Below are 21668 nucleotides of genomic sequence, written 5' to 3'. Positions count from 1 at the left end.
AGTATTGGTGTCAGTTTGTCTTATTTCAATAATAGTCACTATGGAAACGAATCACTGACCTATTTCTTTTCATACCTCCAAGTAAACAATAAAGTTTCCACTTTTCTGTGTATCCTGTTTCCTTTGGAATAGGGATCTCTGGTATAGAATGTCCCAAAACACTTTTTTTATTGAAACCTATGGTTCTTTCCTACATGCTTATTTTAGTTGTTTTAAATACTCTCAGCCTCATTGTGGAATTCTACCGTGAAAGGCACATGGCATGCTCAGCTCCGTCCTTCAGAAAACTGGGCGCTTTTGGCAGCCACTCACCCGGCTTTTGCTCGGAACTGGAGAACCAAATTGCTGCTGGATGCACACGTGGGGCCAGCGTACGCTCAGACACGTCCCAAGGTGCCCAGTGTAAAACGTCAGCAGAGTTCTGCTTTAGTTTCTTTTTGTTCCTCACCAATCCATAATTACGGACAAACAGGAATGTCACAGAAGAGCACTTTCCACGCTAAGCTGCTGATTCAAGAAAGAACAAATGAAATATTAGCATGTGTGTGTTCCCTTCCTGTCCTCAACCCACATCCTAAATCCATTTTATATCTGACTGAAGCCAGAGGTTCTAAATATAGAGGATGTTCCCTCCCCAGCACTCAGGAGTCACCCTGCAGGGCTGTCTGCGCATCCACAGGCTGCGTTCACCAGAGCCCCAGCAAACAGCAAGTGTAGCCCCTCAGCCCTGCTTCTCCTCTCCAAGGACACACTCCTGTTGTGATATCAAAAGGAAGCTGACCATGTTTAACTTTATTTATTGCCTGCTATTTTTATGACCTGCAAAGTCCTCTTCGTTTATTGTGTGAGATGCAAAATTACAGAGATACGTATTTTTTAAAGTCATATACACACAAAAAGACTACAGAAGACCAAACACCAAACAGTGCTTTCTACAGCTGCAGTGCCCTTCAGTCAAGGAATAAAGGGAAAATACATCAGCAATGCTGTATATGGCATATTACAAGAACAGAGTAAAACGGCCATAGCGCTTAATTTTTCTTTCATTTATTATTTTTAAAATATTTTATCTATTCACAAGAGACACAGAGAGAGGCAAAGACAGGCAGAGGGAGGAGAACCAGGCTCCATGCAGGGAACCCGATGTGGGACTTGATCCTGGGATTCCGGGACCACGCCCTGAGCTGAAGGCAGCTGCTTAACCACTGAGACACCCAGGCATCCCAGTGCTTAATTTTTCTTATCTGACAAACCTATTTTTAAAAATGGAAAGAGATCTGACCAAATATGGTAATGCCCCAGATGTACTGCAGGTATCTTGGGAGAACTGTTTGAGATTTCACTACAAATATTACTACCTTTATGCTCTTAGAAAGTCATGATTTTCTAAACAAGCCACATCAAGAAGATAAAGCAATTGTTTGGAAAGTGGGAAAAACTTAATCCACCTGAGAACCTGGTGGATTGCTTGCTAGCATGGGTCCTGCTCTCCACACTTTCCTTTGCCCAAGCCCTTTGCAGTGTCCTTCCACTAGAGGCAGTCTGTCTCATCATCCTTCAGATCTGCGGGGCTGGCCCTGCGGCTCTCTCACCATTGAATGTGGCAGGCGTGAGAATGTGCAAACCCTGGGCGTAAGCCTCAGGAGGCCTCAAACACATACACTCTTTTTGGCGACTGCCACAGGAACAAGCCTGGGAAGTATACTGCAGGATGGGGGAGCACAGAAGAACCAAGGCAGCCCAGCTGACCCACTGCTGACCACGTAGACCTGAGGGGGCCAGCTTAGACACAGGGCCCCCCAGCAAAGCCCAGCCCACATTGCTGACCCATAAAGTCATAACTAAATACGTGGCTCTTATTTTAAACTACTAAGTTTTGGGGCAGTTTGTTACACAGCAATAGCTAAATGTGATAATGTATTTTCTTTCTTGTACCAACCCCCCATCCCCAATAAATATTTGCTGTTATACAGAAAGTCTTTGTCAGAGAATAAGGAGGTATAGGTGCTAGTCCTGATTCTGAAATATTTACCTGCGTGACCTTGAACATGCCTCGTACCTTTCTGAGCATCACTTTCCTGGTGTGGATGTTTACATCCAAGGTATTTCTAGCTAGAGCATCTGTATGAAGGAAACTGACAGAGCAGCTTGCATTTTTCCACACGCTGATGTGAATGCCTTTAAGAGGTGTGCATGACACATTTATTCACATTACAGATGTGTCGTCTGACTCAGCAATCCCACTACTTTGTCATTATGCTGTTGGAGTACACACTGACTATGCTAGCAGTTAAGTTCTAGGATGTCGAGGGCAGGATTCTTTGTATGGCAAACATCAAGGAATGTCTGAATAACTATCAAAGGAAAATGGCTGGACAAATAGTGGTATATACGTACTGTAAATTATTATGCAACTATTGAAAGAATTCCCTGGGGGGATCCCTGGGTGGCTCAGCAGTTTCGCGCCTGCCTTTGGCCCAGGGCATGATCCTGGAGTCCCGGGATCGAGTCCCGCGTCGGGCTCCCGGCATGGAGCCTGCTTCTCCCTGTGTCTCTGCCTCTCTCTCTCTATATATATATATGTCTATCATAAATAAATAAAAATAAATTTTAAAAAAAGAAAATTCCCTGGAAGAACATTCATGATACTTTTTTTTTTCTAATGTGGACGAAGTGAGATTTGGGGTATAGTTCCATTTTTGTAAACAAAACCAAACCTCTGTATCATGGTTTCATATATTTGGCCACCGAGAAGGTTCAGAAGGATACAGAACATGCTGATTTCCTTGGCTGGAGGCAGAGCTCTGTAACAGCAAAAATGTTGAAACAGCCTCAGTGTTTAGGTGGAAGAATTTAATTTTATTTATATCACTTCCATATAGTGAAGTAATATTTAGCTGTTAAGAATAATGGCATATAATGCATGAAAAAGATTATATAGAATATATCTAAAATAATGATATAAGTGAACATGAAACAATATTAAAGGAAATAAAAATGTACGATCACATGCATTTAGAAAATCTTCAGGATAAATACACACCAAATATCCATGGTAATTTTTAATAATTATGAGCTTATGTGTGGCTTACCCTTACTTTATGTATTGGCGTTTTCTAATTTTGCTAGATTAACATGTATAAAAGGGGGAAGAGGTGGGGCACAGGCAGAAATATTTAGTAATTCAAAGGTATTGAGAAAGAACCAAAAGGGACTGGATCTTTCATAAGTGCAATCACATCTCTGAATAAGAGGGAGGTGAGCATGTTTTGAATTGGAAATCACATTCTGTGAAAGACAGCTTGAGATATTTAGCCTAGTGGGCTAGGCAGTTGGCCATCTATAATGTCTTTGGTTCATACGGTGTGATAAGAATGGATGAGATAATTAATATTTATAAAGTGCTTTAATATCCTGCAGAAAAAGCTGTTGTAGTAGATAATACTGTCTTCTTCAAGTCGGTTCTTGTGTCTTTCTTCAGACGGGCTCTGAGCAACTAGCCACCTGTTTCTGATTCCCCCTTGGAAGATCACCTGCTTATCTCCTAGTCAGTGTGCTCTTTGGTTTTCTTAAACAAGAAAACCTTGATTGGAGAAAGATGTTACATTCCATTTTACTGTAAATTATATAAATTTAAACAAGAAACTCTTTTTGCCTCCTGAGACTTCATTTGTTCTTGGATAGATACTAAATGATGAAAATACTAGCCTTGAATAAACTCTTTCTCCACCTAGTTAAAAAAAAAAAAAACCAGACACAATAGGAACTTATAATTAGGAGTAATGATTTAGCATAGATTTAGACAGAAAGCACGTTAGATCAGGTGTGCACCATGCAGACTGGAAGGGGATGGATTATTTCCGTGGTGCGGCTTCTCGTCTCTCACAGCTTATTGCCAACCACCAAGCAACTCTCCCCCAGCCTGAGTTCACACAAAGAACAAGTCTCAGTATGGGAAATTCAGGGATACACTGCCTGAGTCAATCACTGGGCCAGTCACAATGAAAAGGAGCATCTTGAGAGGGCCTGGCCCGGTCTCTGGTGAACTCGCCTTTCTCTGAGGACGGCATCTTGCCCATTCTTTAGCCTTTGGTGGATTGTGTAAGGACTTGTGAGTGGATGATGTATCCCACTGTCCAACTCAGGGCATCCTTTTCACTTTGGTTTTTGCTCTGGGTAAAGAAATACCCATTATTTCTTCTACCCAGATGCATCACAAGCACAGGTGAAAACATTCCAACCAGAAAACATGTCACTTCAGGACATAAAGCCATTGGATCCAACGCGTGGCATGTTTCCTTTGTCACTACTGGGTGATGGCATAGCGATGGGCTGTGTAGGTCTCTTCGTGGGCTCCCATCCACCCACCTAGTCACACACATTCCTTTCTCAAGGATCTTCAGCATGTGATTTCCTCAGAACAAAGAGTAGACACATAAAGTTACTTCCTTTTTCCTCATGCTAAAACTTGCTTCTCAGTCGCCCACTCTTGCCCATTTGGTCACTGATCCTGGCTCTCTTGTGTTAATTTTTTGAACATGTATTTTGCCAGCGTGAGTAGCAGGGCACTGTGACTATTTGCATCATAGGAATGAATTCCTGACACAAGAGTAATGCCTCAGAAACTACTCTTTAAGACGGCACTCCATTAAAGCAGTTGTTTGGGGAACAGTGTGTGTCCAGGATTGAAAAATTCCCCCAAAAAAATTACATTCCAAAAACAAAACCATCCTAGAGTCGGGCAGTATTACCTTTATTCAACTGCAAGTACTCACAATTCTGCAACTGTGAATGTTCCCTTTTTCTGGGTGTAAAGTATCTGGGTCAGTGGAAAAATTAGTCCTGGGCTGCATCGGGAGAGGACATTTGTTATTGGAAGCAACATCTTCCCTGCTAGTAGGCTAGTGGGGGAACTGACAGTTCACAAAGCCTCTGGTGTGATAGTATAAAATAGTCATCAAATTAGAAAAAATAACTCTCATGAAATAGGCTGTGTGCTGTATCACATCTTGATATTAGCAAAGTGAGTAAAAGTACACTTTCTAAGAAGTCAAACTTAACACAAATGAGAGAATTACGTCAACATCATTCCCTGAAAGCTTGGTGCCCAGCACCTGTGACAGCTGATTGAATGCCACTGCCGAGGGGGTAGGGGTGGGTGCCCCCAGGAGTCAGATATGCTACACTCAAGGTCAGCTTAGAAGCAAACAATACAATGTCTGTTTTGAGGGTGAACTGCCAAGAAGCACTTGCTGACCAATGTTTAAATTTGAAGGACAGAAACCCGTCATTCAGGGCTCATAAGTTAGATGTGTTAGTGTTTCTCCGCGATGTGGTGTGTCGCCGCCTCCCTGGGCCCTTCATCCAGGAGACATCTCGGAGGACCTCCACGTGCTTGAGTGCTGTGTATGTGCTAGTGAGGAGAGAGCAGAGAAATCCCCAGCTCTGGAGTTGGGCAGCTACTGGGGAGGCAGATGTGCAGATCCACTGATGTGGATACTCACAGAATCACCACGGTGCTGGGATGTGTGCAGTGCTGCGAAGGAAGGTTACAGAGGCTGAGAACCAGTGTGACAAGTGGGCCTCTGTCCCACAGGACAGGAGACCAGGAAGGCCAGGTCAGTGATGAGAGAGCTGAGATGCAAGCCAGGGACCCCTCTGGCCACATCAGTACATTCCACCTGCCCATCCTTTCTTGTTTGGAGGTCACATGGGCCCGTTGGACAGTTGTCATCAAACACAGTTGCCCATAGAGGCCGGTGCAGCCTGCGTGTTTTCTCTCTCCAGACGTGGCCGCCACAGATTGGCCACTGAGCTCTGTCAGCCGAAGTCCGCGGAGACCAGGGTGCCCGCCCACGAAGTCCCCTGTCCAGTGTTGGTTTGCAATAAATCTGTATTTAAGCAAAAAAAAAAAAAAAAAAAAAAAAAAAAAAAGGGATCCCTGGGTGGTGCAGCGGTTTAGCGCTTGCCTTGGGCCCAGGGCGCGATCCTGGAGACCCGGGATCGAATCCCACGTCTGGCTCCCGGTGCATGGAGTCTGCTTCTCCCTCTGCCTATGTCTCTGCCCCTCTCTCTCTCTCTGTGTGACTATCATAAATAAATAAAAATTAAAAAAAAAAAAGAAAAAAAAAGGCCCTGCGGACCAGGGCCCTCACCCAGGTGTGGTTTGAGCATGGCAGCCAATGGTGCAAGACGGCAGTGAGTGATAAAGTAACCTGTCTCTGTTTCCACACCTCACCAGACTTGTCGGCAGCATGGCTGGCACAGAACACACGGCGTCCGGGGTATGCTGGGCTCGCTCTGCATGGGAGTTCACTTACAGACAGAAACACCACCGCGGGTCGGCCGCCGCAGGGGAGTCCCGTCACGGAGCCCTGCTCAGCTGTAATGTCTCCGCACCACTCAAGGAGCTTATGCTGTTTTTTAAGGAAACGGAATTCAGGGCACACGGATTCCACACTTTTGGTTTATTATTTTCTCCAATCTGTTGCCACTAAGCTTCTAAGTAGCAGGTGTGTTCCAGGTAGTGGCAGCAGGTGGTGCTCCAGGCGAGTGAGCAGTTTATCCAGGGGTTGTGTCTGGAGTGGGGACTGGCGCTCCCAAGCACCAACTGGTCAGTTACCACCGGCTGTGGGCTGATGTCAGCACAGTGCTTGGGTGACTCCAGCGTCTACCGCGAGACCTCTGCTTTGTCAGCCGGTGTTTGAGAAAGATTTGATGGTAATCACACACCTTTTCAAACATTCCACTGTAAAACTGGACTTTTTAATGCACGGAAAATGAATCGGCACTTTTGCATTATTCTAAGACAAATTTTGTGTGAGAAATACAAAGATTTGACATTTAAGTTTAGCTTCTTATAACCAACCATGTTTTCCCCACCCTTGCTTGTTGGCTGTCTTCTACCCTTCTTTTTTTTTTTTTTTTTAAGATTTTATTTATTTATTTATTTATTTATTTATTTATTTATTTATGAGAGAGAGAGAGAGAATGAACAGTGGGGAGGAGCAGAGGGAGAGGAGAAGCAGATTTCCTGCTGAGCAAGGAGCCCGATGTGGGGCTTGAATCCATGACCTTGGGATCATGACCTGAGCCGAAGGCAGATAGATACTCCACCGACTGAGCCATCAGGGCGCCCCTAATCCAGATTTCTTTAAGGTAGCCCTCCAGCACGGCATGAATATCAGTGAAATAACCATGTAATTCCCAGATTATACACACATTTCTGTTTTACATCTGCTACGGTTAAGTGTGTCCTTGGTGACAGGTGTTTGGAATTCAGTCATCTCATTAGTAGAGCACAAAGAGTGTGCATTTCCTCCACCAGGTCTTTTTTTTTTTTTTTTTTTTTTTAAGATTTTATTTACTTATTCATGAGAGACACACAGAGAGAGGCAGAGACACAGGCAGAGAGAGAGAGGTGGGCTCCATGCAGGAAGCCTGATGTGGGACTCCATCCTGGGACTCCAGGATCATGCCCTGAGCCAAAGGCAGATACTCAAACCCCTGAGCCACCCAGGCATCCCTTCTACCAGGTCTTTGTGAAGGTGCGAGTAAACATGCAAAGGATGTGCACCTGAGAAATTTCCCAAAGAAGGAGCCCCTGTGCAGGTGCAAGAGGACTTCCTATGGAGGGAAGGCCTGGACACTGGGGCTTCTGGCGGACGGGGGAGTGGGAAGGCCTTTTCAGCCAGTCCCATGGTGGGGCTAATCTCCATGTGGTGGGAGGTTGGGAGCCAAGGAGCTAAGGAATAATTGTTATGTGTGCATGTGCAGACATAAACAAGCCCCTGCAGCCGGGGAAGGGAATACAAGGCACCATCCCAGAGCATCAGCACCAGGGTGGACTCAGGGCCTCTGCTCACACCAGCTTGGAGCTGGAGCAGGAATGGGGAGCCGACAGAGATGGGAGCCTCAGACTTAGAGGCTCCTGGGGATTACTCAATCTCTACAGCTTTCTACCTCCCTCCTTTGCTAACCCACAGCCTGAAACCCTCCAAATTTCCCTGGCAATGTCACTCCTCCCAGACCCTGACACCATCCCACCACCTTCTCCCTGAAGATGCCCTTCTGCAGGTGCTAGGAGAAAATGGTGACTCTGTGGGAATTAGGTTTTCCTGGCAATCTATCCTGCTGGTCACACTCCCTCCACACTGCCCCAGCCCTGCATCCCCTAGTTGAGGGGGACCCAGGACAGGACCTCATGGTCCTGTGGTTTGGGGGAGAATGGGCCTGAGCACCAGGCCACTGGATGGAGGTGGACAGACAGAGGGTTGCATTTCAGTTCTGGGGTGTGGGGGCAGTGAAGTGGCAAGCAGACATTTCCTACATCCCACTGTCTGTGAAAACCACAACACTCCCCTACAGCATCACTAGCAATATGCTAGGAATGTAGGAAGGTGAACAACTCAACTTCAATGATGCCCGAGGTCACCAGGACGTCGCCAGGCTGCCCTTCTGGGCCCCGTGACACGCCTGCTCTTCTAATGACAAAATACCAGTGTTCTGTCCCCACCCAGCACCCCTGACTTTGTCAGCTCCTTCCTACTTTGTCCAGGTCTGCCAACCACACTTTGCAACAATGGCCATTCAGAATTCCCTTCCTGGGCACTGGATATCCCCTCGAATACCCTTTTCAAAAAGTAAGACTACCCTTCTGATATCTACCTAACCATCCAAAAGTCAGAGACTACATAGTCCATGGACCTTCGTCCCTCAGATGTGGGTACACCAAGCCCCAGGAAATGGCCGGCTCTACTCTGGTAGATCACAAAGGCTGTGATGGGATGTGGCCACCCCCTTATTGTCCTGCTGAGCTGCTGTTGTAACGCCGTCGATGCCACCCGCCCTGTGTGCGTGTGTGCCCACACGCATGTGCAAAACACCCACCATATTTTCTGATAATATCTCTGAGCAGACATGGTATCTGTGGCCAATAAAATAGGGCCTCTGTGGAAAGCCCCTGAGAGCTGTACAAATAACAAGCAGTGAGCACCATATTAGATGAAAGCTAATTAAAAATGACTTATTAAAGATGGTGCTGCAGACCGATGAGCACCGGAGTTTCATCTCCGCTTCCTCAAAGAGCTGTCCCCCATGCTCGTTCTCTGGCGAGTCATTATTTACCTGCCTGAAAGATCAGCAGGACCTCGGTCCCTTCCTGCCACTCGCCCTCCCCACTCACCTGCTGAAAACCCTCATACTGAAGTCATCCTATTTCCTTTAAGCGACAGGCATTTAGAAAGGCAATGGAATTATGCAATTTCATGTCAAGGGCTTATTCTCAGAAAAATGACTCAGGTTACGTAAAGGGTCTGTGTATTCAAATGAGAAATGAGTCATTCCTACCTGTCTGTACCCCCTTCCTGGTTGGTGTTTGGGGGAAGGGAGAGGCGAGCAGGAAACGAGAGCCAAGCACCTGCTGTCCTTGGAGCCCCACGTGCTGAGCCAGCCCCAAAAGCTATGTTGTAATGGACTTGACCTAAACCAAGTTTTTAAAAGTACCTTTTCCTTGGCTTCTCCATGTTTCCACTTTTATTTAGGACAAGGAAATCACAGTCACAACAGCAGTAGGAGCGAGGGAGGGCTGATGGGCAACTTTTACACAATCTATGGCCCTAAAATCTGCATCCCTGTAACACAATAACCTATCCTGGCAAATGTCTGCTGGTGCCAGTTCCTTCTATAACTTACTTGTTGGCCAAAGGAGGGGCACACCTCGGCGTTACCGCCATTCTGTGAGCACGGGATCTGGGTCAGCCCGCCTTCAAACTGCTAGGTGGCCCTGGGATCATACGCCCGTGTGAAGAGGGGGAATGGAAGGAAGGGCTCTGGAGGCTTTGCGCGGCACCGGCATCATGTACTTTCACCGGCTCCCAGGAGATGGCATCCACTTTTTGGAAAAATATCTCCCAGCAACCTGTTTCCTTTTCCTGAGGCACATGGTGTGAGCAGCTTGCCCTCCGTGAGGCCACTGATGGAAGGAAGTAGGAAATGCTGGATAAGCGTGGTCATTTCTTGAAAGCAGAGTGTTGCTTGGTGACCCCTCTGAGATGCCATGAGGACCGTGTTGGCCCAGGAGAGGACACAAAGGGTTAGAGCATAGCACTCCACCTGGCTGTGGGCAGGAGCCATGTGAGATTAAAACATGTACATGTGTGTGTGTGTGTGGGGGGGAGAGTCATCACAGTCTCTTTGTTTTTAATTAATTAATTTCTTAATATATCTAGTCTGAGAGTAGGGGCAGGTAGGGCAGAGGGAGAGGGAGAGGGAGAAGCAGACTCCTGCTGAGCATGGAGCCACACATGGGGCTCGACCCTGTGACCCCGAGATCATGACCTGAGCTGAAACCAAGGGTCAGACACTTAACCAACTGAACCACCCAGGTGCCTCAATTTGTTTTATGTTTTTAGAGGGATAGAGAGAGAGAGCATGTGGGGAAGGGCAGGGGGAGAAGGAGAATCTGCAGCAGACTCCACCTCCACCACAGAGCCTGACCTGGGGCTCGATCTCACGACCCAGAGGTCATGACCTGAACTGAACTCAATAGTCAGACACTCAACCAACAGAGCCCCCCAGGCGCTCCCATCACAGTCTTGATAAGGGTGAAAACATATTGAGGGTCATATGAACCCCCAACATAATGTTTAACCCTCATTAGCCACCATAAGAACAAAAAACCAACAACCCAAAGGACCAAATTCAAAAATAAAAGTGCAAAGTAGGCTGTCTGTGTTTGGATGTCTGACACGTTTGGGAAGCCCCAGCACTTCACCCACAAGCGAGGTTGTGGGGACAGCGAGGCTCCCGTTTCCTGAGGGCTCGCAAAGGGCACGCCTGCTCTGCTGCATTCAATCTGTGTCAGATGATGGTTGGGAAAGGATTGTGTGTGCAAGGTGTACGTACAAAGTTACGAGGATGAAATCACAGGGCAGCATCTGCCAGCAAGTGTCCCAGAGCTGCCCTGGGAGCAGAGGTGGTGCTCTCATCTAGATAGGTCCCAGGGCTGTCCGTCCTGCCTCTCTCTGCTTTCGCAACACAACCCTTCTGGAAAATTAGCACAATCATAAGGGGCTTGAAATCTTACTCTCTCCAAGTTTTATTTCTATTAGAGAAAACAGTCCGGTGTTGAACATCCAAGTTTACAGTTGGTTGTTGGGTTCTAGAACCATAGCCTAGTCTAACCCTGAAAACTGGAGGTGGGCCTCTGCTCTCAAACAGAGGTCTGTGGTCACTGCCCTCTTGGGAGCAACATGGCCAGCCAGTAAGGTCAAGGGTGGGACCCAGAGCAACACAAAGGCAACCGTGTCATTTGTGTGGTGGTCACAGCAGGTGTGGGTACGATGCCCACGGGAGCCTGTGAGTGTGGGACCAGATGGGCGTGTATGGGCAACAGGGCTACTACTCGGGTATCCGGGGTATCTGAACAGTCCCAGCAAAACCCCAAGGGCTCGGTAGAAAAAGAAAAGCCTGCCAGGTCGGCACCCTCTACTCACGTGCAGGTTATTTTTATAAGTCCAACATCAGAAGGAATTATACATACTGTGCAAATCACTGTCAAGTTGACACAGAGCAAATGCTTTCTGTGGATATGAGTGAGTCAGCAAAGTGCTGCTGTGCCTTGGCCCCTGAGGAATCAAGCCCCGATAGGTGGCAGCTTCCCAGCCACATGCAGAGCGCCTTCTCTTCCTCCTCGCCCTGTGGAGGTGTGCTCGCCCCCCACGGAGTGGATGGTCAGGTGCAGACACACCGAGAGCTTGGCGGGTGTGCACACTCAGGAAGCGGCCTCTCGCTTATCTCACGGAGTGCTAGGAAGACAGCTGTTGGACTCAGGCAGCTCCCCTGTCGGAGGGGGAAAGCTGATCTGAGGCATCACAGAGCTCAGGTGGAGCAGTGGGGACCACTCTGTGTAGTCAAGCAGTCACTAAGTGTTCAGCAGATGCCAGGTGGATGGAGGGAAAAACACGGGTTCCAGGCAAGTCCACCCTGCCCTAAGATCTCCTGCCCTGGGTGGAGCCGGGATGGTCTAGAGCCTGAGAGTCACCGTGTCACAAGCCACCTGCCAGTCCTGCCTCTTTAGATGTGCCTAAGCCACCTTGCACACCAGACTGTCCCTCTGCGGGGAGCACGGTGCCTGCTGGCAGGGAGGGACAAGGGTGGAGCGTGAGAGCCGGGAGAAGGGAGAGGATGCCAGGAGGCCTCACTAGATCGCGGTGCTCAGCCCCAGTGGGCCAGTCGGCTGGCCTTCCGGGCAGGCCCCCCTCGTCACTGTCGGGGTGTGACGATGTGTGGGAGCCGCTGGGAGGGCCGCAGTGTGGGCCCGGAGAGGAGCGTCCGCGGCGGCCTCCCGGGAGAGCGCGGCCCCGCCAACGCGTCCCAGGGATCCTAGCAGGAGAGCCACTGTCTGACCTGTGGCTAGCGGTCACCAAACACAACCTTTCCTGCCGGCTGTTTCCTGGGTCAGGGCCGTAAATGTGGACGGAGGACAGGTAAGGAGACGGGCTAGAACGGAGAGGAAAGACGGGGAGGCACGAAGCAGAGGCAGAAGCAAGAACACCGCCAGGTGCCGCCGGCCGGGGGAGCGAGATGCTGCTGGGCAGGGCCTCCCCAGGGGCGGCCTCGGGCGGCGGATCCACACGAAGCCTCAGGGTGGGAGCAAGAATGACTCAGAAAGTGCCGTTCTCTGTGGCTGGTCACGAGGGGACCCCAAGCTTCGACTCCTGCTCCTCCCGAGAACTCCAAGCTTCTGAGTCCATGGCCACCCCAGCGGGGCAGAGAATTTACTGGCAGCCTCTTGGGACCTCCCTGTGTCTTAGAAAGAGCCAGGGTGGCAGCAAAGAGGAGCCATGGAACAGGTTAACACCTGGATGAGGAGTTCAGCCGCTGAGGTCAGGGATGGCTCAGGTGCCCTTCTGCTCATCTGGCCTGATAATGCATATCAACAACCAATTGGCCAGTAAGCCACTGACCAGACAGTGCTGAGGCTCTGTTTGGGACTTATAAAGTAAGAATGACATGATTTGCTTATGGATAACAGTTGTGCCTCTGGCCAGAGCCCAGGCTGAGATGCAGCATCCGCAGCCGTGCCTACTGCTGGTGACGTGCTGCTCAGCTGGGCTGCCCGAATGTTGGCCGGGCACAGACTTCCAGGTGGTGTCCTGCAGCCCCAGCTGGGGAATAATACAGTTTGGTTACTGTATATTTGCATTTCCTTACATTTTTGATTTGTTGGATTTATAATCAGGGACACCCGGGTGGCTCAGTGGTCCAGCATCTGTCTTGGGCTCAGGGCGTGATCTGGGGTCCTGGGATTGAATCCCACATCTGGCTCCCCTCAGGGAGCCTGCTTCTCCCTCTGCCTGTGTCTTTGGCTCTCTCTGTCTGTCTCTCATGAATTAATAAATAAAACATTTTTTAAAAATTAGGGAGCTAGTTGTCTGCTTCATAGGTAGTACAAGAAAGTAGAAAAATAGTTATACACAATCTCACTACTCAGACACCCCTATTAACGTTTTAGCATGTTTCCTCCTAGGGCTTGATTACTGTTTTATTTTCTTTAAAGAGAGAAAAAGAGTGAGAGAGTACCCATGGAAGTGGGAAGAGGGACAAAGAGGGGGTGGAGAGAGAGAGAGAGAGAGAGAGTGAGAGAGAGAATGAGAATCCCAAGCAGACTCCCTATTGGCTGTGGAGCCCGACCTGAGGCTGGATCCCGCAGGCCTGAGATCATGACCTGAGCCAAAACCAAGACTCAATACTCAACCAACGGAGCCACCCAGACACTCTCTTTATTACTATTTTTAAAGCACAATGGAAATTATATAGTATATATAATTTTGTATACTTAAAAAAATTTAACATAGTATAAAAATTTCCACAAGCATTAAACAAGTTTATAAACACAGAACATAAACACAATTTTTTAATGACAGCCTAAAACTAGCATTTATGGATGAACCACACTTTAAAATTTCCCCTTAAATTACAATTCTAACAATATTAATATCAGCTCCTACTTATGGAGCTGATATTAATATTTCTAGACATTTCAAAGCATTTAGCACCATATATAGATTATCTGGTTTTAATTGTCAAATCAACCGTACAGAACAAACACCATTGTTTTACCAATATTAGAGATAAGGAAACCAGGACAGACAGGGATTAACTGTCCTGGCAGGTGAGCCAGCACAGCAGGATTTGCACTTCCGTCTGAGGTCCCCATGCCCTATGCGCAGATGTCTCAAAGCCCTCCCCTGGGGCCGGCTGTGTGTAGGTGCCAGGAGCAAGAAGCTGGGGGAAGGACAAACAGCTGGGTCTGGTCACAGGGTCTCACCATCTGGCAGGGCAATCAGACAGACACTGACCACCTGCTTCATTTTGGGGACATTACCGGACATTTCCAATATGTCTCCCCTTTTGTCAAATGGTAACAGTAAGACCTGTCATAAGCATCATGAGGAATAGTGAGAAGGGAAAAGAGAGGTGAGTCCTTCTCCCCACTGCACCAAGAGCCCAGCAGCTCCTTCCCGGGTGGAGAGGAGGACGCAGGAGGAGGGACCAGCACCGTAGCTGAGGCCATGCACTGCCAACTGTTTCAGCAGCCACCCTTGCCCCAGCGGTTCACAAACCTTCCAGTCTAAGGACCAACTGAACAATGGAGTATTACTCAGCCTTAACAAGGAGGGAGATTCTGTCCCCTGCCACAGCGTGGGTAAACCTGAAGGATGTTATGCTCAGTGAAATAAGGCGGAGACAAATGGACAAATTCGGCATCATTCCACTCGTAGGAGGTAAAGAGAGTCGTTGGATTCGTAGAGATAGAAAGTGGGGCCGGGAGAGGGGAACAGCAAGGTAGTGCTCATGGGACTAGTTTAGCTTTACGAGATGGAAAGTTCTGGAGGTGATGGTAGGGGTGGCTGTCCAACAACTTGAAGGTGCTTACTATCCCTGAGCTAGACACCAAGAAATGATTCAGTGGTAGCTTTCACACTGCATGCATTTTATCATAAGAAAACAAGCACCAGAGTTATTCTCTACCATGCGGGGCTGTGGCCTCTCCCTGTAAGGGCTGGAAGGGTGGTCTCCTCGCCTGAGGAGGAAGGGTGGTCTCCTCGCCTATTACAGCAGGCGGCCTGTGGGACTCCCACCCGCCTGAGGGGAGGAAATGATGAGGGCTGAGACCCAGGGTCAGAAAAGAGAGAGCTGGTCTGGATAGCAACATGAACTATGTCAGAGGGCACAAGCTAAAACCCAGGCTTCGCCACCTCGCATGTGCTGGTGGCATTCTTGGTGGCATCAGCATGACCCAGACTAGAACCTCGGGACCCATGCCTCAGAAAAATCCAACCATGCTTATGCAGCACCCTCAGGTTTCTCTTTAGTACCAGGTTCCAGAAATGTATGACCTCTGGAAACCACTGACTCAAAGGGAAACATGGAATTTGCAGTGAACACAGTGAGTGATTTGGAGGTGGGGGTCCCCTGACTACAGGAAATGATCATCAGCTCCAAGGTGCACTGAGTAGTGCTGGGTGCGGCGAGTGCTGGGGGGTGGCATGTGGAAGCCGAGGAAGGTGGGTCCTGGAGTCTTTGGCACCACACGGCCGCAGGAGTGGAGGCTGGAGTGTGCTCGAATGGCCCAAGTTGCGGGGGGCAGCTGTGGTCCCCAGGGGTAACACATCACACAACCGCATTCCACAGGACCAGAATCTGGGGTCAGGAAGCCATGTTTTAGAGGTCTGTGAACAGTCAAATTAAGCATTTCCAAGTATATGCACTAAATCTTGTGCTTTTTGCTGATGATAGAGCCCTGGGGCCATCACTTGCAACCTAACTCGCTTGTACAGACAATTCACCCAAGCCTGGCTGCATGATTTTGCAGCTCACAGCATTTCAGATATGGAAGACTCACAGAAGGGATGCAGGGAGCTGCCTGAGGTAGGTGAAAACAGCACTGAGGCCCTGACAACAAAAGAGGGACATGAAACACGGCACCAGATTAAAAATAATTAAATAGCTTTGTGGGCCAAGTCATTCATCATTGGCAAACCACATCATGTCACTATTAAGAGGGGTGCAAGAGAAAATTCCAAATGGTGCCTGAAATGTTTGGCCCCATACAGAAACAAAATTTCCTTCTCATTAGAACTGCTGTGACAAAGATGAAGGACTTCGCTCCTCTGGAGGGTAGCCCTACTTCTCTGTTCTTGTTTCTGGAAGACAGGTGGAGGGGCAGGTGAGCACTGAGATGAGTCCTGGTCCCAACACCCCCAGGTGTTGGGGCTGGAAATGGTGTTTCCCCATTGTAGGAGTTTCCCAGGGGCTGCTATAACAAGTACCACCAACTACGTGGCTGGAAACAATGGGAATGTATTCTCCCGTGGCTCTGGGGCTCGATGTCCAAAATCAAGGTGTCTGCAGGGTCTCACTCCCTCTGAAGACTCTAGGGGAGGACCCTTCCCTGCTCTCAGGCCCTAGTGGGTCCTGGTGTCCCTTGGCTTTCTTTGGCTTCTAGATGCTTCACTCCAGTCCCTGTCTCCCTCTTCATACAGCGTTCTCTCTGTCCAGATTTCCCTCCTCTCATAGGGACACCAGACGATATAGTAGGGCCCACCCTCATCCAGTGTGGCTTCATCATAACTAATTATATCTGCAAAGATCCTTTTTGTACATGCTGAGGCTCTGGGTGGAGAGGATTGGGAGTGCACTGTGATCCAGTACACCTAGCCTCTACCCATCCTCTTTTCCTCCTTCCTGCTCCCAGCTCTTCCTCTGGAGACTCACCCAGCTCCACTGGTCTCCTGCTGCTGAGATGTGTTCAACCAACCAGAGCACAGCCAGTATGGGAGGAGACAGCCCCACCATCCTTGGCTAAGGGCGAGGCAGCACCAGGTGGAGGTCAGCCTGCAGGCCAACAGGGGTTGGTTGGACCGGAGCCAACTGCTGGACTCCCAGACACTGTAGCAGAACAGTTTTTCAATGTACCTAGTGCCCACGGTAGCTGCACCAGAGGTGGCCAGTAGGCGCCCTTTCCCATTTCCCTAGCTCCACTTGGCTTCTCTTTACAGCCACAGTGTCCGGGTCAGTTCTCCAGAGTTCCACTGAGAATAAGTTGGCCCCCATCTGGCTTCCAAATCATGCAAACATACAAACAAAACCAAACAATTTCTGCTTTGGAAAGAAGTGAGAAACGCACTTGGTTGCATGGTCAACCCATCAGTCATCTGTTTGTCCCCTGAGATGTGAGGCCAGTGAACTATGGAGCCCTTACCTCTTGAACAATTGAGGATTCCTATCGCCATGCAGACAGCTGGCAGAAGTTTCAGGAATGAAGAAATTTTGCTGGCAGTACACGACATGTGAGACCCCTGACAAGCCCCAATCCCTGAAAGTCTTGAAAGAGTCAACAAAATGAAAATAATCCAAGTAAGTTCTGATGTAGAGAGAGGAGGCATCCCTAAATTGGGCAGATCCTAGAATAAATCGACAGTAGTTCTGGTGATGTGAATGTGTGGATATAATATAACAAGGAGGTATGGTAATCATAACAATAAATCACTAAAATCATTAGAAGCAATGTGCCTTAGAATATAAGCATCTATTTATTTTTATGGAAAAAATCATAAAAATTTAAAAGGTAGAGACATCAATTATCTGAAAATGTATTCTTAGAAAATTTCTTGACAATGTCAGATAAATAAAAAAATCACTTAATAGCACCTCTATAAATGTATGCATTTGTTTGAAAGCAGAGAAGAATCCGTTTGTGCTATTTCAAATAAAGGAGAATGTATGTTCGCTGAGATCTTTATTCAATGCTTAAATGCCTATTATTTTCCCCACTTCTCCAATAAAGAAACAAGAATGAAGAATGAAAGGTTGCTTACTGCTAACCTACAAGTTTGCATGACTGTCTAGATGAAGTTCTCACTAATTATAATTCATTACTCATCAATGTATGTCCAAGAGACATGAACGCATACGTCCCCACAAGGACTTGTACACAAATGCTCAGAGTAGCACTAGTCATGACAGCCAACAAGTGGAAACCACCCAAATGTCTGTGAGTGGACGAACAGATAAGCCAACTGTGTTATGCCTGCACAACGGACCATCACATGGCCATAAAAAAGGAGTGAAGTATGACACATGCGGCACCATGAATGAGCCTTGCCAACATTGTGCCAAGTGACCATGTGTTATAGGATCACATTTACATGAAAGGTCTAGAATGGGCAAGTCCACAGAGAGGGAAAGTGGGTGGACGGGTGCTGGGGGTGGATGAGGCAATGAAGCATGGTATGAATGGGAGCAGGGTTTCTTTTAGAAGGACAAACATGTCCCAAAATCAGATAGTGGTGATGTTTGCACAATCCTGTAAATAATATTAAGAACCACTGAATTGTATACTTTAAGTGGGAGAATTCAACGGAATGTGAATTATGTGTCAATGAAGCTGTTAAACACCACATTTTCTACCCAAAAAGAACTCAGAATCACTGCATTCAAGATATTTCCATGTTATTTGTCCAATAATTATCAAAATTAATTGGGCCTTGGACTCTGGTAATTTAGGACATTTTTTCCTTTTTTACAAGTTCAGACAGCAACTTCTGCTATTGTTAGAATGAGAAAGTATTTCCAGTTTCCAAAACAGCCTTGCTTAAAGTCATCTTAAGGTATGAACAGTCATCCTGAGAAGTGAATAGTCATCCTGAGGTGTGAAGAGTCATTCTGAGGTATGAACAGTCTTCCTGAGGCATGAACAGTCTTCCTGAGGTATAGAAGTCATCCTGAGGTATGTACCTTAAGTGACTCTGCTGACTTCTTACCCTCACCCACAGGTATAAAAATTATGCTACCACACTGACAATGCTTTTTAAATTCTCCTGAGTTAGGAAACACTATTTGTGGCACTGTGGGACTATGATGTTGACACTGTTAAATGGATACAGATGGATAGGGGGATACAGTAATTGTGAACATTTTAGATGTTAGGTAGCAGAGATCCCTTACTTTCAAATTTCATGAATGCAAAATATGCTATACCTTCTAGCAATTTGGACACTAATTGTAAAAAATGAGGGAGGAAAATATCTCTATTATGTGCAAGTCACATTATCCCAAATTGGTTCTTTGAACTACTTATGGCAAAAAGAATATTTTGTCACACACAGCTCAGATGAGCTGCCCACGAAGACAAACCATAGGATCCCCCATTCCAACCACAGCACTGCAGGGCAGGGGGTATAGGACACTCGTGTCAGAGAAATACTATCTGATCCGACACTTTCCTCACCACTGTACCCAGAGGGACATTCACCTACACCATGGGGCTGGCTTCAGAATTACTGAGCTAAGGTACATAGGTTGTTTGGGACCATGTCTGGGATACAAAAGCACTCAATGCTTCAGCTGTCATTATCACTGTCATTGTCATAGTCATTATCTGCTCACTGAATAGCTCTTACAGGAGTCCTGGAACTGAGTCTCCTGACCATCACTGGCTTGTCTGAGTTTTGTGTCTACCCTTAGGGTGGGCCCATCTCTGGTTGGGGAATGAATGGCCCAGGTTACCAGCTTGGGTCTCGAGTCTCCCCTGGAGGCTAGTGGGCCTCAGTTCTATCAGAACAGGGCAGGGAGGATGAATTCCATAAAGGGAATCAGGAGAAGTTGTCATCAGCAGTGATATGATGTTGGGTGGCCCCAACCAACACGTTCCATTCAAAGAAACGCCTCCAGTGGGGGGAGTTGGTCGGGGTGGAGGTGGCAAGCCAATGACACCTGCTACCCTGGGAGACCAGGCCGGAGGCAATGTGTCCGGACAGTTGTATTGTAGCTACGAATTCTGAGAATAGAACTGTCAAAGAGTGGATAAGACCCATTGCTCCCTCCTCTCTGGGGTCCCCTGCATGCCACACCCAGCCCTTGTATGTGGGCACCATTTGAGGTGCTGGAGGAGCTGAGGTGGGTCTTCGGGCCAGACCTGGCCTCTACCCCAGCTCCGTGCTGGCACAGGGATCGGGTCTGGGGGGCTGACTCAGCCTTGCTCTCTCCACCTCCTCATGAAATGCTCTACCTCCCGACCACATCTGCACCCTTGCCATTGGCGACTGGCCTCACAAATCAAGTCCCCGGCTGGTTGTTGGAAAGGACTGGGGGCACGGCCTCTGCCAGATTGTCGATGGCAAGGCTCATCCTGAAGGGGACAGGTGGAGAGTGCTCCTGTGTTTCCCAGAAGACAGTCCTTGGGGAAACACGGTGTTAAGTCTGCCACCCAATTATATTTCTTTCTTTTTAAAGATTTTTAGTTTATTTTTGAGAAAGAGGTGAGCAAGTGAGCAGAGTTAGCAAGAGAGAACATGAGTGGGGCAAGGACCAGAGGGAGAGGGAGAAGCAGACTCCCCACTGAGCAGGGAGACTGACACGGACTTGACCCCAGAACCCCAAGATCATGACCTGAGCCAAAGGCAGATGCTTAACCACCTGAGCCACCCACAAGCCACCAATTATATTTCAGTAGATTCAATTTTTTCTCTGGTGCTCTTAGGCTCTGACTGTGCCCTCGGACCCTTGGCAAATTCTCTTTGCCTGCTCAGTCTTGTTTATATAATAAAGGAGGGAGGGCCCAGACCTCTTTACTTCAGGAAGGTCAGGTGACCTTTTGGAGCTTCCCTATTGGCTGCCGATAAAAGCCTCAAGCTCACCACCCTGATAGACAAGGAGCTCAACGGACACTATCCTAGAGCCAATTGTGCCCCCAAAACACGATACCCTAATCCCAGTGCCCCGATGTGTGGCTGACTTGAGATGGGTCCCCACAGATGTAAGATGAGGTCGTACAATGACTGGCGTCCTTAGGAGAGAGATTTGTACACTCAAACACACACGGGTGCACACACACGCACATATACATGCAGGGAGACGGAAGCAGAGACTGCAGCGACATAGACATGCGAGTGACGTGTCTACATGCATGGGAGCCCTGGTAGTTGCCAACCATCCCCAGAAACTGGGAGAGACCAGGGACAGATCCTCCCGCAAAGCCCACCCTGCTGATACCTTCGCCTCAGATGCCTGTCCTCCAGAACTAGCGACAGGCCAGCTTTCTGTGGTGTAAGCCACCCAGTTCCTGGCACTTTACAATGCCAGCCCTCAGAGGCGAATGCAGGCAGCTTTGACGGGTGTTTCTCCAGCTCACCATGCTAGGAATGTAACCGGGCATCTGCAAAAGGCTGGCAACGTAAGAGACAACAGAAACAAATTTTCCTTTATCTGTAGGATGATGAATATCTTTTAGCTTTTTTTTTTTTAAGAAAGTAAATGTTTATATTGTCATGTTCGAAAATATTTGAAAAGAGAAGCAGCTCCTGCTCAGAAAGCAGTTGTATTTGGGGGTGAGTGCCCACGGAGGGGAGCCCAGTGTTGCAGGGCTGTGCTGTGGGTTAGGAGCAGGGTGGGCACCCAGGTCCTATCCCATGGGTGAGTATGCTGCACATCTGTAGATAAAGGGGTCAGGACTTGATTTTGAGCTGGCACAGCCCGAGTTCACGAGCTGCTTCACAGGCCGGGGAGCTGGGCCTCAGCAGGCCTGGGCTGTCACAAGCGGAGCCTCGGGCGAGGCTGGTTCTCCAAGCTTTGGGTTCTTCCAGCTTTGACTCTTTCCAGCT

General features: G+C 48.1%; 1 long non-coding RNA gene across 2 annotated transcripts in view; it reads right to left on the bottom strand.

Annotated features, from left to right (window-relative positions):
• The window catches only part of LOC140599014 (uncharacterized), a 49320-nt gene that overhangs the window by 3891 nt on the left and 23761 nt on the right, over window positions 1–21668 (bottom strand). The window contains exon 2 of one of the 2 annotated variants that reach the window (XR_012001592.1): window positions 313–504. This is a non-coding gene — a long non-coding RNA (uncharacterized lncRNA). Of the gene's footprint in view, window positions 1–312; window positions 508–21668 lie in introns of both variants that reach the window. The other variant, XR_012001593.1, reaches the window with a different exon arrangement.

This window comes from Vulpes vulpes, chromosome 5 (genome assembly GCF_048418805.1).
Source record: "Vulpes vulpes isolate BD-2025 chromosome 5, VulVul3, whole genome shotgun sequence".
NCBI classification, from domain to species: Eukaryota; Metazoa; Chordata; class Mammalia; order Carnivora; family Canidae; genus Vulpes; species Vulpes vulpes.
The sequence above is the reverse complement of the archived record's forward strand: the minus strand, read 5'-3'. Positions and strand labels throughout refer to the sequence as shown.